The 15,286-nt window shown below is 43.4% G+C and overlaps 1 protein-coding gene across 14 annotated transcripts in view; it reads left to right on the top strand.

Moving 5' to 3' along the window:
• Positions 1–1,136: 1,136 nt before the first annotated feature.
• Positions 1,137–15,286, top strand: part of PROM1 (prominin 1) — a 192,044-nt gene continuing 177,894 nt past the window's right edge. For 13 of the 14 annotated variants that reach the window (XR_012882462.1, XR_012882467.1, XR_012882465.1 and 10 more), the window contains exon 1: positions 1,137–1,316. The gene's annotated coding sequence lies outside the window, so the exon portion shown is untranslated. Of the gene's footprint in view, positions 1,317–6,713; positions 6,804–15,286 lie in introns of those variants that run through there. The other variant, XR_012882463.1, reaches the window with a different exon arrangement.

Here is a 15,286-nt window from a genome sequence, read left to right as displayed (position 1 = left end):
ATCCAGGAAGAAAAAATGTACGTCCTCCCTTTATACAGTATTTCCAATTCCTTTTAAAACCACTTCTGGCTTTGGCTCAAAAATCTGCATTAAATACGTGACGTGTGACCTTGGCCTTAGGCCCCCTGCAAATGCTGCAGATTTTTTGGCAGAAACTTCTGCCACTGAAAACTAGTTCCATTCATCTGAATGGGGTTGTTTCTGCAGCAAGCACAAAATCTGCTGCGTGTTTAGACTGTTTTACTATAGACTTTTATGGAACATTTGGCTGTACTTAAAACTGCATGAAAAAATGCTGCAAAAAATGCCATGACAAACACACAAAAATGCCGCAAAACAAAGTGTCTGAATCCCGCCTTACATTAAAAAGTGTGAAATCCACAGTGAACATCCAGAACAGAAGGAGCATCCTCTGATTTTTGTGTGAAAAATGTTCAGCAGCAGGTGGGTGACATTTTGAAAATCTCGCCCACTTACCTGCTGCGGATATTGAGCCCGAAAGCCAGACGAGACATCCGCATCGTGTGCAGGGCGCCTATGGGAAGCATACACGGTTTGATCAGGGAAGTATCTGTCCTTTATACAAACCCTGGTCTAAACCTGCACGTGTGAATACACCCCTAGAGTATGCTCACAAGTGGCAGATTTGTTGCAGAAATTCATCTGAAAAGGACTGGCAGAAATCCATTCATATGTTGCAGAAACAACCTCATTCACATGTATAAAACAGTTTTCCAGTCGCAGCAAATCTGCCGCATGTGAACATAGCCTTATTTGTCCCCCACCCCTAATCCCTCATTTACCAGTAAAGTCTTTGAACTTTCCACCATATGAACTATCAGAAGATCTACAGGTTGTGTAGCCTTGTCACGTCTGTGTCCTGCGTCCCCCTCCTATGAAAGCCCCTTTAGGCAGCGATTTATATTCCGCCTGACTGATCCCTTAAAATGTTCATGGATAAGAGAGTGAGATGGAAACATCCACCTTGCAGCAGCAGCGAGGAGCTTTCTGTCTGAGCTTTGGATGTGGAGCCCCTGAGAACTAGATCATGAATAATTCATAGTTGGGTGGTCTTAGCGCGGCATTGAAGATTGTCATTGGGTTGAAACAGAATGACTCTTCCTTCCAGTGAGTGCTCAATGAGGATGCAGCAGATAGACTCACTGCAGGAGAGGAAACCCAGCAGCTGGGCACTGCCATAGACCCAGCAAGTCATTACTGACCCCCAGGGGGCATCTCATCAATGACATACAGAGACTTCACTCCTGATGAAGAGCAGCATGCTAAATCCTACCTCTGGGGTCCATGTCTTACAGGTAAGTCCACATGACATTGCACTTGTAGCTGACATACAATGTTATTCTACATGCCCAGAAGTCACAGAGTCCTCCAGCGAGTCCCTGTGCCAGGATGTCCTTGCTTGAGGACAGGTGAATTATTCTGGATGGCTGGTGCTGTGAGTGACACCTGTGCCCAAGCATGGGCACTATCACAATGTAACCCATTGAGGACAAGCATTGCTTTAAAGTCCTCTGCTGTTGAGGAAGGTGGAGGTGTGATTAACCAATTCATTGCCAGGTGATTATGTACCATTTCTTTTTACTACCCCCCAGCAGATGCATTTCGTCCACCTGTTGTGTTTGTGACAAGGACCTGACGTGCTTTTCCTCCTGTTAATAGGCTTTGGGTGTGAGAGGGAAGGCTAATATCGTTCCTCTTGGATGGCAGCATGAGGGGTGGTCTGCTATTGACAGAGTTGTAACTGAGAATCTCCCCTATTGACTCCTAGTGAACACCTGGATTAGTTGCCCTCTGCTCCTCCCCATCATTAACTCTTTCTCTGCCAGGAGCTATACCCACTGCTTTTAAAATACAAATTGCAAAGGCAAGTAAAGCCCATGAAGTCTGTGTTCACATGTTGCAGTCTATTTTTTTTCCCCACCATTTTCTCGAAATGGTGAATTTTTCAGCGATTTTGCAAAGATCAATGCTAAGAAACGCAAACTGGCCGCAACGTGTGAACGCAGCTTAATAGATTTCACAAGACTTCATCACAGGTTTAGAAGAATAGCAAACCTCACGTTGCTCCACTTTTTTTCTAAAATTATTTTCTAATAAGTTTTATAATTGTTTTTTAAGTTAGGGTATGTGCACACACACTAATTACGTCCGTAATTGACGGACGTATTTCGGCCGCAAGTCCCGGACCGAACACAGTGCAAGGAGCCGGGCTCCTAGCATCATACTTATGTATACTTATGTCCCTGCCTCGCTGCAGGACAACTGTCCCGTACTGTAATCATGATTACAGTACGGGACAGTTGTCCTGCAGCGAGGCAGGGACTCCTAGCATCGTACATAAGTATGATGCTAGGAGCCCGGCTCCCTGCACTGTGTTCGGTCCACTACTTGCGGCCGAAATACGTCCGTCAATTACGGACGTAAATAGTGTGTGTGCACATACCCTTAGGGTATGTTCACAAGCAGTGGTTAAAGACGTAATTCGGGCTGTTTACGCCTCGAATTACGCCTGAAAAAACGGCACCATTACGCCTCCAAACATCTGCCCATTGCTTGCAATGGGATTTACCGTGTTACGAACGCGAGCTGTTACAAAAACGTCTCAAAATCAGGAGTAGCTTGAAAACAGCTTAGGATTTTCAGACGTATTTTGCTAAGCGTGTGAACATACCCTTAGTACCCTCAGGGTATGTTCACACAGAGTTTTTTCGGGCCGTAAACGCCCAAAAGACGGTCGAAAAATCTGAAAAACGGCCGTGAAAAAGAAGTGCAGGTCACTTCTTGGGACGTTTTTGGAGCTGTTTTTCATTGACTCTATTGAAAAAAGCTCCAAAAACGGCCGTAAAAAATGCAGCGAAAAGCACCGCGAAAATCGCGAGTGGCTTAAAAAACGTCTGAAAACAGCTCCATATTTTCAGACGATTTTGAGTTTGCGTGTGAACATACCCTTAGGGTATGTTCACACGCAGTAGCAAAATTCGTCTGAAATTACGGAGCTGTTTTCGCCTGAAAACCGCTCCTGATTTTCAGACGTTTTTGTAGCAACTTGCGTTTTTCGTGCCGTTTTTTACGGACGTTATTGGAGCTGTTTTTCGATGGAGTCAATGAAAAACGGCTCCAAAACCGTCCTAAGAAGTGACATGCACTTCTTTGACGCGGGCGTCTTTCTATACGGTACATCAGCAACATCTTTCTTCTTTCCTGGTAGTTTGTAACAATGTTTCAGGCTGAAGTTCAGGTTGTTTAGCTCACAGAGGATTGTCTGGACTGGATACAATTGTATCTGCCTCTCAGCTGCGAGAAGTATTCAGTCTGTAGGAGTCTTTAGCCTCTGGATTTAAACACAATGTTTCCATTCCCTGACAGCAAGCAGAGATTTAAGAAAATAAAATTGTAAAGGATTGAAAATCCCGAAGTGGGGAATTTGATAATGGCTGTATGTCGGTATTATGGCGTTAAAAAAGTTGCAAGTTATGACACACGCCATATTTTCACCTTGATTTGTGCCTTTATGCCATTTTACGCTGTCCCTTACAAATTTTTAAAAAGTGGGTTGGGCTTAGCATAAAGGGTGGGTGCGCCACAGTCCAACAAATTCACTATAATTTATGCCAAACACTGGCATACATATTTGCAAAAATCTTATAGCTGGAGTAGATTTCCATTACTGGTACACGGGCAGCATAACATAGGACAAATTTATTAATGGGTGCTCCTCATAATAAATTAGTCACATCAGGACCGGATAAGTTCTTGAGGGTATTGATGTGGATTTTGCCATTGATTTTACGCGTTGCATATAAAGGGTGAAAAGTTTAGAGCATGCCCTGGTGGGGGGTATCGTTAAACTCATTTGTTGAAACCATAAGTGGTGCCATTCTCCTCCAGCTGGTCTTTAAAACTATTGGCCATATAACTCACCTTACAGTAATGCAGTCGGCAACTTGTCAGGCAAGTAGTGCAGGATCCACACCAAATATCCGCAATTAGAGTACAAACTATGTGAGTGGGGTTTACTAAAACCCGTGCACATGCAGAGAAAAAATAAATCTGCATAGATTTGAGGGCATGCTACAGACTTTTGTTCTGGATTTGAAGCTATGATATGTGACATATGCAGATTTTCCAGCGGTTTTCAGGCCACTCCACATTGAAAAAAAGCCGCTGAATGGGCACATTGCCTTATATACCCTCCTCGACATTGAAATTGCAACACCAAGAAGGAAAAGATTTTGAATTTCAGAAATCACAGGATGGATAGACATGTTAATGATAGAAAATAAAAACAAAATATTTCAAACATCTTCATTTATGTATTGAGTATAAGCGCCACGCGCAGAAATACACGCACTTACACGTCTTGGCATGGTATCAATGAGGTTATTAATGGTTGTCTGAGGAATGTTATGCCACGCTGAATACACTTGGGCAAATCAACTAGACTGGCTGCTGGCAGCTCCCTTTGCAATTGCTGACCAATGACGTCCCAGATGTGCTCGATAGGAGACAAGTCTGGAGACGCTGCAGGCCATGGTAGCACGTGTAGACCACACATGCTGCTCACTGTAGCACGCGCAACATGCGGCCTGGCGTTCTCCTGTTGAAAATTGCTTCTGGAAAACTTTGGAGAAATGGCCATGCCACTGGTTCCACGACCAACTCAATGTAACGCCGAGCTGTTAGTGTACCTCAAATAAAGACTAGAGGGGTCCGGCTACCGTACATTATACCACCCCACACCATAATCCCGGGGGTAGGACCGGTGTGACGTTTCCTTGTGAAGGCCTCTTGGTGGAATTGCCCACGTGGTCTCCAGACTAATCTCCGGCTATCATTGTGTCTGAGAAAAGAGTGTGAATCATCACTAAAGAGGATAGACCTCCACCCAAGCCTCATTTGCAGTCTTGCTGTGCATCATGATAGCCTTTGAGAATGGTGGCGTGTGATTAATGGAACACCTGTAGCTGGACGTCCGGCTCGTAGCCTAATGTCGTGCAAATGCCATCTGATGGTTTGTGTAGACACTGGTTTCCGCCCTAGGCTTGGGATTCGACGTCCAGTTTCACATGCAGTACAGAATGCATCACTATGCGCCATCCTTCCAATCAGACGATCCGTCCGTGCTGATGTTCGCCTCCGCGCTCCTCTTGCTGTCAGTCCCGTTTGTTGTTGTTGTTCTCCCAACTTCCGGGACACGCAAAGTTGAACAGTGCTGACATGTCGGCCTAGATGCGTATCTGCCAGAGTGATAAGCCAAGGGCTCTCCGTTCAAGAATTCTGCCCCTCTCAGTTTGCGACAAGTGTCGATAACTGGCACGTCGATGAACAGGAAGCATCGCAGAATCATTCCACACCACTTGATTTTTGAGGTTTCATGTGGCTAAAAAACTTTGCTTTCAATCTGGCTTTTATACCTCCCACATGCCCCAGATTGGATCTAGGTGCTTAAAAACGTTATCATTTGCAGATCTTAGCGACACCTGCTACGTCCTCGATTTGCATAACCTTACGGCTTGCCCTTCTTGGTATTGCAATTTTAATGTTGAGGAGTGTATGTGGACTATACCACTGTTCTCCTAAAACACTGTAAAGTATATGGTAAGCAGCATGGAGGCACCAAGAAATGTTACCTGCCTGCTGCTGCCGCCCCTTGTACCGCCCAATAGATTCCAAGTCCCTCTCTGGTAAATTTGGCTGGCAGGGCAGGCAGCCAGGGTTCATCCTCCTCTTATCTAATATGTGAAGGCAGAGGGTGCACGGCACGGAAACCGGCCATACCGGTCAGCCTCTCTCTATGTACCGCAATACGCACTGGCATGCTCCTCTCTTCTTGAGGCTCAGCTGACCGGCTGCTCCCAGGAATAAAATATAGGTGGATGGAAAAAAGATAAACAATGGTACCACACACATTATCACCCACAAGTAAAAAATTGAGGATGGGGCATCAAAACCCAGATCAGCCCCCAAAATAAACTCAGTCCTCAGATCAGACCCTTAAAACGTACCTCCAATTATAAAAGAAAAACTATTAGAGTGTTAGGGTATATTGATGTTAAATTGCAGCACAGACCGGCAGGCGGCATGATAGTCAGCAGGAGACAAAGCGCAAATGATGGCTCTTGTACTGGACAGTAGCCTAGCAGTCAGAGCAGGACGCTCTGTCTCCTACTGTCTAGCGTGCAGTCCGGCCGTTCTGTGCTTTAGTTTAACATCAAAATTCCCCAACACAATGATTAAAAAAATTATTAGAACTCCTGCACTATTATCCTTTTTTTTTCTAATACACTTTAAATTCGGACCACACTTCCAAAAAATTCAGACCCCAGACCAGATTGTGGCGTTTCTTACCGATCCCCTCTCCCGGGTCCTTTTTCCTCTTGACGCCACCTCACTAAATCCTGACACTGGCCAGCGGGTGTTGTTTGGCATCAGGACCCAGTCAGGTGTTTTTGGCGCTCTGGAGGAAAAAAGGACCCAGGACCAGGAGCAGTGAGGGTGACGGCATTATGTATTGGATTTGATTTACATGATGCTTATATAGAAAAGTAAGTGGTAAGCAGTATATGAGTGCAGCGTTACCACATCACTGCCTGTCCCTACTCCTCCTCAGCTCAGTCTACAAATAGCACTGTGGGGGTTGAAGCATATGAGCGGCTGGTGCTGCTGCTCTACCTGCTGAATCCGGTGTAGGGGTAGGGTTAATATTACAGATGTAGTACACCTTGCTTAGCGTCTATGATTCAACACCTTGCCGCTTCCCTGGATGAAGGTTTGGGAGAAAGGTAAGCATTCGCATAAAGTGCTCCCAATGTGATATCCACTATTATAATGTTTGTCTATAATACCGTACATGCAAAAATATTTTGCTAACATAGTAATAATATCTTATGGTTCCTAGACTGCAGCAAAAGTTACTCCCCCTTGATTCTCAAAATGTATAACCGCCCGATGTGGGTAATTATTAGTGAATTGCTATTAAATGCTATTGTCATGGTGCTAATAATTAGGGTCCAAGAATAAATTATAGGCAAGTTTGATTAACCCCTTGGCACACCTTGTGTTTCAGCCCTGGCATTGTGATCACCTGGGCTGACCGTTATATAGTGACAATCAAGAGGGTAAGTAAGGCCCCCCCTGGGGCTGTCCTGTGATAACCACTGTAAGGGTATTTTCACACGGCTTATTTTCGGCTGTTTTTCGGGCAATAAACGCCCGAAAAACGGCCAAAAAATCGGAAGCATAATGCCTCCAAACATCTGCCCATTGATTTCAATGGGAAAAACAGCGTTCTGTTCCAACGGGCCGTTTTTTTCCGCGGGCGTTTTGAAAAACGTCCGCATAAAAAAAACAGCCTCGAAAAAGAAGTGCATGTCACTTCTTGGGATGTTTTTGGAGCCGTTTTTCATAGACTCTATAGAAGAACAGCTCCAAAAACGGCCGTAAAAAAAACGCAGCGAAAATCTCGAGTTGCTCAAAAAACTTTGGAAAATCAGGAGCTGTATTCCCTTGAAAACAGCTCCGTATTTTCAGACGTTTTTGGTTAAGCGTGTTAACATACCCTTAGGATGAACCATATTATCTATTAAAAGCCTTATCCAGGATTACAAACATTGGTCTGCTTTTTTTCCCCTCCAGAAACAGCACTACATTTGTTTATAGGTTGTGTCTGGTATTGCAGCCCATGACCAGTGGTGCTGTTTCCGGGAAATAAAAAGTAGACTGTTGTTTCTAATCCCAGAAAACCCCTTCAGAAGAATGTCAAAAAAACAATTTGGCATCCCTTCAAGGGTCAGGTCAGACATGACAGAAAATCAGCAGCATGTGTTACATTTTGTAGTGGAATTGCCGCTGATTTTACCCTTTGCATTGCTTTAAATAGGCATGCTGTCGATTTGGAAATCCTCATATAAAAGCAAACATAGTATAGTATAGGACCCATGCATACAGACATATTATGACTCCATACATCCGAGTTGTACAGCTCTGTAATGCAGCATCCATACAGGTTTATGGGCCCTTACTGTACCTCCGTTTGTGGCATGCTAAATTAGATGATGTACGTATGTAAATATGGCAACCGATGGAGCATGGAACGGCAGTAAACAGAGGTTATATGGCTCTGTGCTAGTGAGTCGTATGGTATCTGTGTGCTGGTATACCGGCTCCGTGAATATGGCTCCGCAGTGTGCATGGAGTCTTATTGTTAAGACAATAGAACCCCTGAAGACATGGCACCTTTTCTTGCATTATCAACAGCTTATGTTGCTCATTCCCCAAGTCCTTTGCTTATTTGAGTTCATTAACAATTAATGTATATAATTAAAATCTGTGATTGTTAATGATCAGTGGCTTGTAAGAAGTGATTAACCCAGTGCGATCAACTCAGCACTTTTATTGCCACGGTATGAAGACTTTGGAATTTTATCCATTGATTGATGATCTCATGTTAGTGTCAGGAGGTCTTAAAAATATAAAACGTGTGGGAGACAGCCGAGAGAATTCTTGTCTTTAATCATTACTTTAAGACACTTTCAGAGGAATTTACTGTGTATACGGCCCTCCACGAATGTCTTACAGCTCACGCTGTGTGGGTGTCAGCCAGATATCAAAATGACTGTGCCAATCCAGAATATAGAATACGTGTGAAGATGACAAGTCTAATCCACGGTTTTAGTCATTTATGGAAAAAGGAGACACTGCGAAGAGGGAGTTGGCTCATGAATGGCTATAACTGCTCCCCAGGAGCGTAACTATAAGGGACCCAAAAAGTTGCCTGCCTCATGTGAGGAGACCAGTACTATAAATTATGCTTTATAGTTGGGAACCTGTTACATATTTTGCATTGGGGCCCATGAGCTTCAATTTATCCCTCTGCTGCTCCCTTAAAGAGGCTCTGTCACCAGATTTTGCAACCCCTATCTGCTATTGCAGCAGATCGGCGCTGCAATGTAGATTACAGTAACGTTTTTATTTTTAAAAAACGAGCATTTTTGGCCAAGTTATGACCATTTTTGTAGTTATGCAAATGAGGCTTGCAAAAGTCCAAGTGGGTGTGTTTAAAAGTAAAAGTCCAAGTGGGTGTGTATTATGTGCGTACATCGGGGCGTGTTTACTACTTTTACTAGCTGGGCGCTCTGATGAGAAGTATCATCCACTTCTCTTCAGAACGCCCAGCTTCTGGCAGTGCAGACACACAGCGTGTTCTCGAGAGATCACGCTGTGACGTCACTCACAGGTCCTGCATCGTGTCAGACGAGCGAGGACACCGGCACCAGAGGCTTCAGTTGATTCTGCAGCAGCATCGGCGTTAGCAGGTAAGTCGATGTAGCTACTTACCTGCAAACGCTGATGCTGCAGCAGAATCAACTGTAGCCTCTGGTGCCGGTGTCCTCGCTCGTCTGACACGATGCAGGACCTGTGAGTGACGTCACAGCGTGATCTCTCGAGAACACGCTGTGTCTGCACTGCCAGAAGCTGGGCGTTCTGAAGAGAAGTGGATGATACTTCTCGTCAGAGCGCCCAGCTAGTAAAAGTATTAAAAACGCCCCGATATACGCACATAATACACGCCCACTTGGACTTTTACTTTTAAACACACCCACTTGGACTTTTGCAAGCCTCATTTGCATAACTACAAAAATGGTCATAACTTGGCCAAAAATGCTCGTTTTTTAAAAATAAAAACGATACTGTAATCTACATTGCAGCGCCTATCTGCTGCAATAGCAGATAGGGGTTGCAAAATTTGGTGACAGAGCCTCTTTAAGGTGGCTGTACACTACAAATTTCAGATGGACATTCAAGGTTGGTCTTTTAAGGTTGTCTCAAAACACAACTCCAACACACAAGGTAGGGAGGTACATGTAACACCCCCAGGTCCCAGCCCAGGGGCGGGGGACTGGAAAAAGGTAACCTTTTATATTACTATGGAAAAGGAGGTGGTGACAATTCACATTGGCTGTTAGCTTCCAAGTCACTACCACTAGCAGAATAATGGTAGGGGGATAATGGAAGGCACATTAACTGTTAGACATAGAAATGGGGGAGGTAGCACATAAATGGGACGTAACTTCACTGCCTTCTCACATTCTGCTACATTGCCCATCATTCACATAGCTGGTTGTGCTGCTGCTTCTGACATAGATCCCACAACACACTGCTCCTGTAGGGGGCTGATGACACTAGTTCTCCCTGACCGTCCCTCCTTTTCTCAGTGTTAGAGATAGCAGCAGGAAGGGGCAGGAGGTTGTACACGGCAGATCAGAGTGTGGAGGGGGAGGAAAGAATCCAAGTCTTTGGGGAGAGCAGATTACATTAGGCTGTCAGTATTAGAACAGAAATCTAGAAGAGAGCACACTGGGATAGGGGGGGGGGGGGGGGGGGGGACAGATAACACAGGCTGTGTAGCACCCAGGCTCTGCAGGGGGAGGAAGTGGTGATCACACACTCTTCAACATCAGTGTCTGTGTCAGCATAAGGAATAAAAAAAAGTTAATGGGCTGTAGAACGTAAAAGTAGAACAGAAATTAAGCTGTACTTATACATGAGAGCTAGTGAAGGAAGCAGCAACCTGGACATACAAAAGTCACATCCAGCATGTATTACTAGAAGAGGGACACCTACAGGAGATAAGTCTGAAAATAGGAGCAGGTTGTAAAATGCAAATCATGGGGTCTGAACATGAATGAATGAAGATTGCAGCCTAAAACTTAGTGCAGCTGTTTTAACTCGAGGTAACTACTAACATATATAAAAATATTTTTTTTCCATGTCAAATGTGTCCATAGCCTTTCTTTACAGTAAATCTGGCTACTATTTAACAATTGTTAAAAGCTTCAAGACAGGGTGTCACTTACATTCATAGAGTATTGTGAAATGTAGTGAAGACAACAGGAGATAGTAGTGTCATATATCAGAGGAGGAGAACCGACATGAGGCAGAAAAACAGATCACTTGTTATCCCTGCCCCCCAAAAAAAGAAATCATTTTCTTGCACTTTACTGGGCCCCCTCATTCTTTGGGTCCCATAGAGCCTGCTATGGCGGCTACGGCTATAGTTAAGCCAACGTTTCAAGACACTCTTCCACTCTTGTGGGCCAAACATGCATGATAGGGGGGGGGGATCAGGGGTCATACCACTTTAAATAAGCAATTATCTTCTATGTGTTGGAAGCGTTAGAGTTATTATGATCTGATCTTGTTCACGTGTGTTAATATGATATACCAAATACAATATTGTATCATGGCTTGGATGAAAGTTTAGTAGAGGGAAACTAAGCTGCAAACTCCAATAATGCTGTGGCTGGACGCCAACTTCTGGTCTACAATACCAAGCATAAGAGGGTCGGATTACTTGAACCAAATACTTACTTTTCTAAACCGCAGTCAGTGTCACTTAAAGAGGCTCTGTCACCAGATTATAAATGCCCTATCTCCTACATAATCTGATCGGCACTGTAACGTAGATAACAACAGTGGTTTTTATTTTGAAAACTATATAATCTTTGAGGAAGTTATGAACAATTTTAGATTTATGCTAATTAGTTTCTTAATAGACAACTGGGTGGTTTTTAACTTTTTACCATATGGGCGTTGTAAAAAGACCAATCAGCGTCATACACTTCTCTTCATTCATTTTTAGCTGTACTCGCAGCACAGCGTGATCTCACGAGATCATGCTGTGCTGTCACATACTCCCACATTAACTTTACCGAAGTGTCTTGAGAGTGAATAGACATCGCCTCCAGCCAGTAAGCGATGTCTATTCACTATCCCGACACTTTGGTAAAGTTTCTGTAGGACTTAATCACAGCACCAGCGTGATCTCGTGAGATCACGCTGTGAATGACAGCACAGCGTGATCTCGCGAGATCACACTGTGCTGTGAGAAAATCCCACAGAAACGTTACCAAAATGTCGGGAGTGTGAATAGACATCGCATAATGGCTGGAGGCGATGTCTATTCACTATCAAGACACTTCGGTAAAGTTAATGTGGGAGTATGTGACAGCACAGCGTGATCTCGCGAGATCACGCTGTGCTGCGAGTACAGCTAAAAATGAATGAAGAGAAGTGTATGACGCTGATTGGTCTTTTTTACAACGCCCATATGGTAAAAAGTTAAAAAACACCCAGTTGTCTATTAAGAAACTAATTAGAATAAATCTAAAATTGTTCATAACTTCCTCAAAGATGATTGTTTTCAAAATAAAACCACTGTTGTTATCGACATTACAGCGCCGATCAGATTATGTAGGAGATAGGGCACTTATAATCTGGTGATAGAGCCTCTTTAACTGCTGTCCAACTGTTGAGGTTGCGTATGATTAACATTGACTATTATAGAAAAGAAGGTTTCACATCACATAGTCAATATACAGCCCCAACCTGAAAGACACCAATTAATGACCAGTGGAAGCCTAAGAGTCGCAGCATTGTAAGGCCAAAGTACCTGTTTAAGCCCTGGTCTAAGATCAGACCAAAGAAATTATCACAATTACAGTGAAGGAAATAAGTATTTGATCCCTTGCTGATTTTGTAAGTTTGCCCACTGTCAAAGATATGAACAGTCTAGAATTTTTAGGATAGGTTAATTTTACCAGTGAGAGATAGATTATATTTAAAAAAAAAAACAGAAAATCACATTGTCAAAATTATATATATTTATTTGCATTGTGCACAGAGAAATAAGTATTTGATCCCTTTGGCAAACAAGACTTAATACTTGGTGGCAAAACCCTTGTTGGCAAGCACAGCAGTCAGATGTTTTTTGCAGTTGATGATGAGGTTTGCACACATGTTAGATGGAATTTTGGCCCACTCCTCCTTGCAGATCATCTGTAAATCATTAAGATTTTCGAGGCTGTCGCTTGGCAACTCGGATCTTCAGCTCCCTCCATAAGTTTTCGATGGGATTAAGGTCTGGAGACTGGCTAGGCCACTCCATGACCTTAATGTGCTTCTTTTTGAGCCACTCCTTTGTTGCCTTGGCTGTATGTTTCGGGTCATTGTCGTGCTGGAAGACCCAGCTACAAGCCATTTTTAATGTCCTGGTCGAGGGAAGGAGGTTGTCACTCAGGATTTGACGGTACATGGCTCCATCCATTCTCCCATTGATGCGGTGAAATAGTCCTGTGCCCTTAGCAGAGAAACACCCCCAAAACATAATGTTTCCACCTCCATGCTTGACAGTGGGGACGGTGTTCTTTGGGTCATAGGCAGCATTTCTCTTCCTCCAAACACGGCGAGTTGAGTTAATGCCAAAGAGCTCAATTTTAGTCTCATCTGACCACAGCACCTTCTCCCAATCACTCTCAGAATCATCCAGATGTTCATTTTCAAACTTCAGATGGGCCTGTACATGTGCCTTCTTGAGCAGGGGGACCTTGCGGGCACTGCAGGATGTTAATCCATTACGGCGTAATGTGTTACCAATGGTTTTCTTGGTGACTGTGGTCCCAGCTGCCTTGAGATCATTAACAAGTTCCCCCCGTGTAGTTTTCGGCTGAGCTCTCACCTTCCTCAGGATCAAGGATACCCCACGAGGTGAGATTTTGCATGGAGCCCCAGATCGATGTCGATTGACAGTCATTTTGTATGTCTTCCATTTTCTTACTATTGCACCAACAGTTGTCTCCTTCTCACCCAGCGTCTTACTTATGGTTTTGTAGCCCATTCCAGCCTTGTGCAGGTCTATGATCTTGTCCCTGACATCCTTAGAAAGCTCTTTGGTCTTGCCCATGTTGTAGAGGTTAGAGTCAGACTGATTCATTGAGTCTGTGGACAGGAGTCTTTTATACAGGTGACCATGTAAGACAGCTGTCTTTAATGCAGGCACCAAGTTGATTTGGAGCGTGTAACTGGTCTGGAGGAGGCTGAACTCTTAATGGTTGGTAGGGGATCAAATACTTATTTCTCTGTGCACAATGCAAATAAATAGATAGAATTTTGACAATGTGATTTTCTTTTTTTTTTTTATATATATATAATCTATCTCTCACTGGTAAAATTAACCTAGCCTAAAAATTCTAGACTGTTCATGACTTTGACAGTGGGCAAACTTACAAAATCAGCAAGGGATCAAATACTTATTTCCTTCACTGTATCTAATTTTAATGTAAATCGAAGTTTCATTGTCAGTACTTTTTTACATAGCGGAAATAAAGTAAAATATTAAAAAGTTCTGCATTACGTATTTGTTAGGGAAGGAAACTTTTTGCACATGTGCTAATTTTAGAGTAATGCGTATTAATAAAACATCTTATTACTTCTCATGCTCTTTATTTGGACTTTCATGTTATTGGTCGTAACAAAAATGTTAGAAGATTAAGAATTTATAAGGCTGTTCATACTCTAAGTCATATATATCAGTAAACTCAATATGGTGTTAGGCTGGATTCACACGAGCATCTTCGGTCCGTAAAGGACGGAATGTATTTCGGCCGCAAGTCCTGGACCGAACACACTGCAGGGAGCCGGGCTCCTAGCATCATAGTTATGTACGACGCTAGGAGTCCCTGCCTCTCCGTGGAACTACTGTCCCATACTGAAAACATGATTACAGTACGGGACAGTTGTCCCACAGCGAGGCAGGGACTCCTAGCGTCGTACATAACTATGATGCTAGGAGCCCGGCTCCCTGAAGTGTGTTCGGTCCGGAACTTGCGGCTGAAATACGTTCCGTCCTTTACGGACCGAACATGCTCGTGTGAATCCAGCCTTAGAATTGCACTGTAATAATGGTAGTCCTTAGAGGTTGTCTCGTTTAGAAAAAAAAGTCACATTGAATACTCTATTTCACCGCTCTGGAGGACCCGACACATTCATGCATTGCCTAAACAGCTCATTAATTACTATGGACACTGTGTAATGCTAAATTTCCCCTGTGGTGGTGCTGCAGAGGAATTGAACAATTTCTGCCACAGATTACAGATGATCGCTAAAGGTTCCCAGCAATGGGACACCCTGTGATCAGCTTATCTTTGGATAACCCTTTAAACAAGAAATAATTGTCCAAAGTGGGCAACCCCTTTAAAAACTGTCTATTTATCTCCACCTGATTTCTTTCCACATTTTACAGATTTATTATATGTATTTAAAAACCACATAATGTAAAAACAATTTTAATTAGAAGAAATAAGTTTGTGTAATTAAAAAGAGTCTTGGAATAAAAACTTTAGCCGATTTAATGATGACAATCTAATTGTCACCGTTTTGCTACCCAGCAAATGATGTGCAGTAGTTCTGTATAAAAGACTCATCATGA

The sequence above is a fragment of the Rhinoderma darwinii genome, chromosome 1, assembly GCF_050947455.1.
Source record: "Rhinoderma darwinii isolate aRhiDar2 chromosome 1, aRhiDar2.hap1, whole genome shotgun sequence".
NCBI lineage: Eukaryota > Metazoa > Chordata > Amphibia > Anura > Rhinodermatidae > Rhinoderma > Rhinoderma darwinii.
This window is presented reverse-complemented; position numbering and strand designations above follow the sequence as displayed.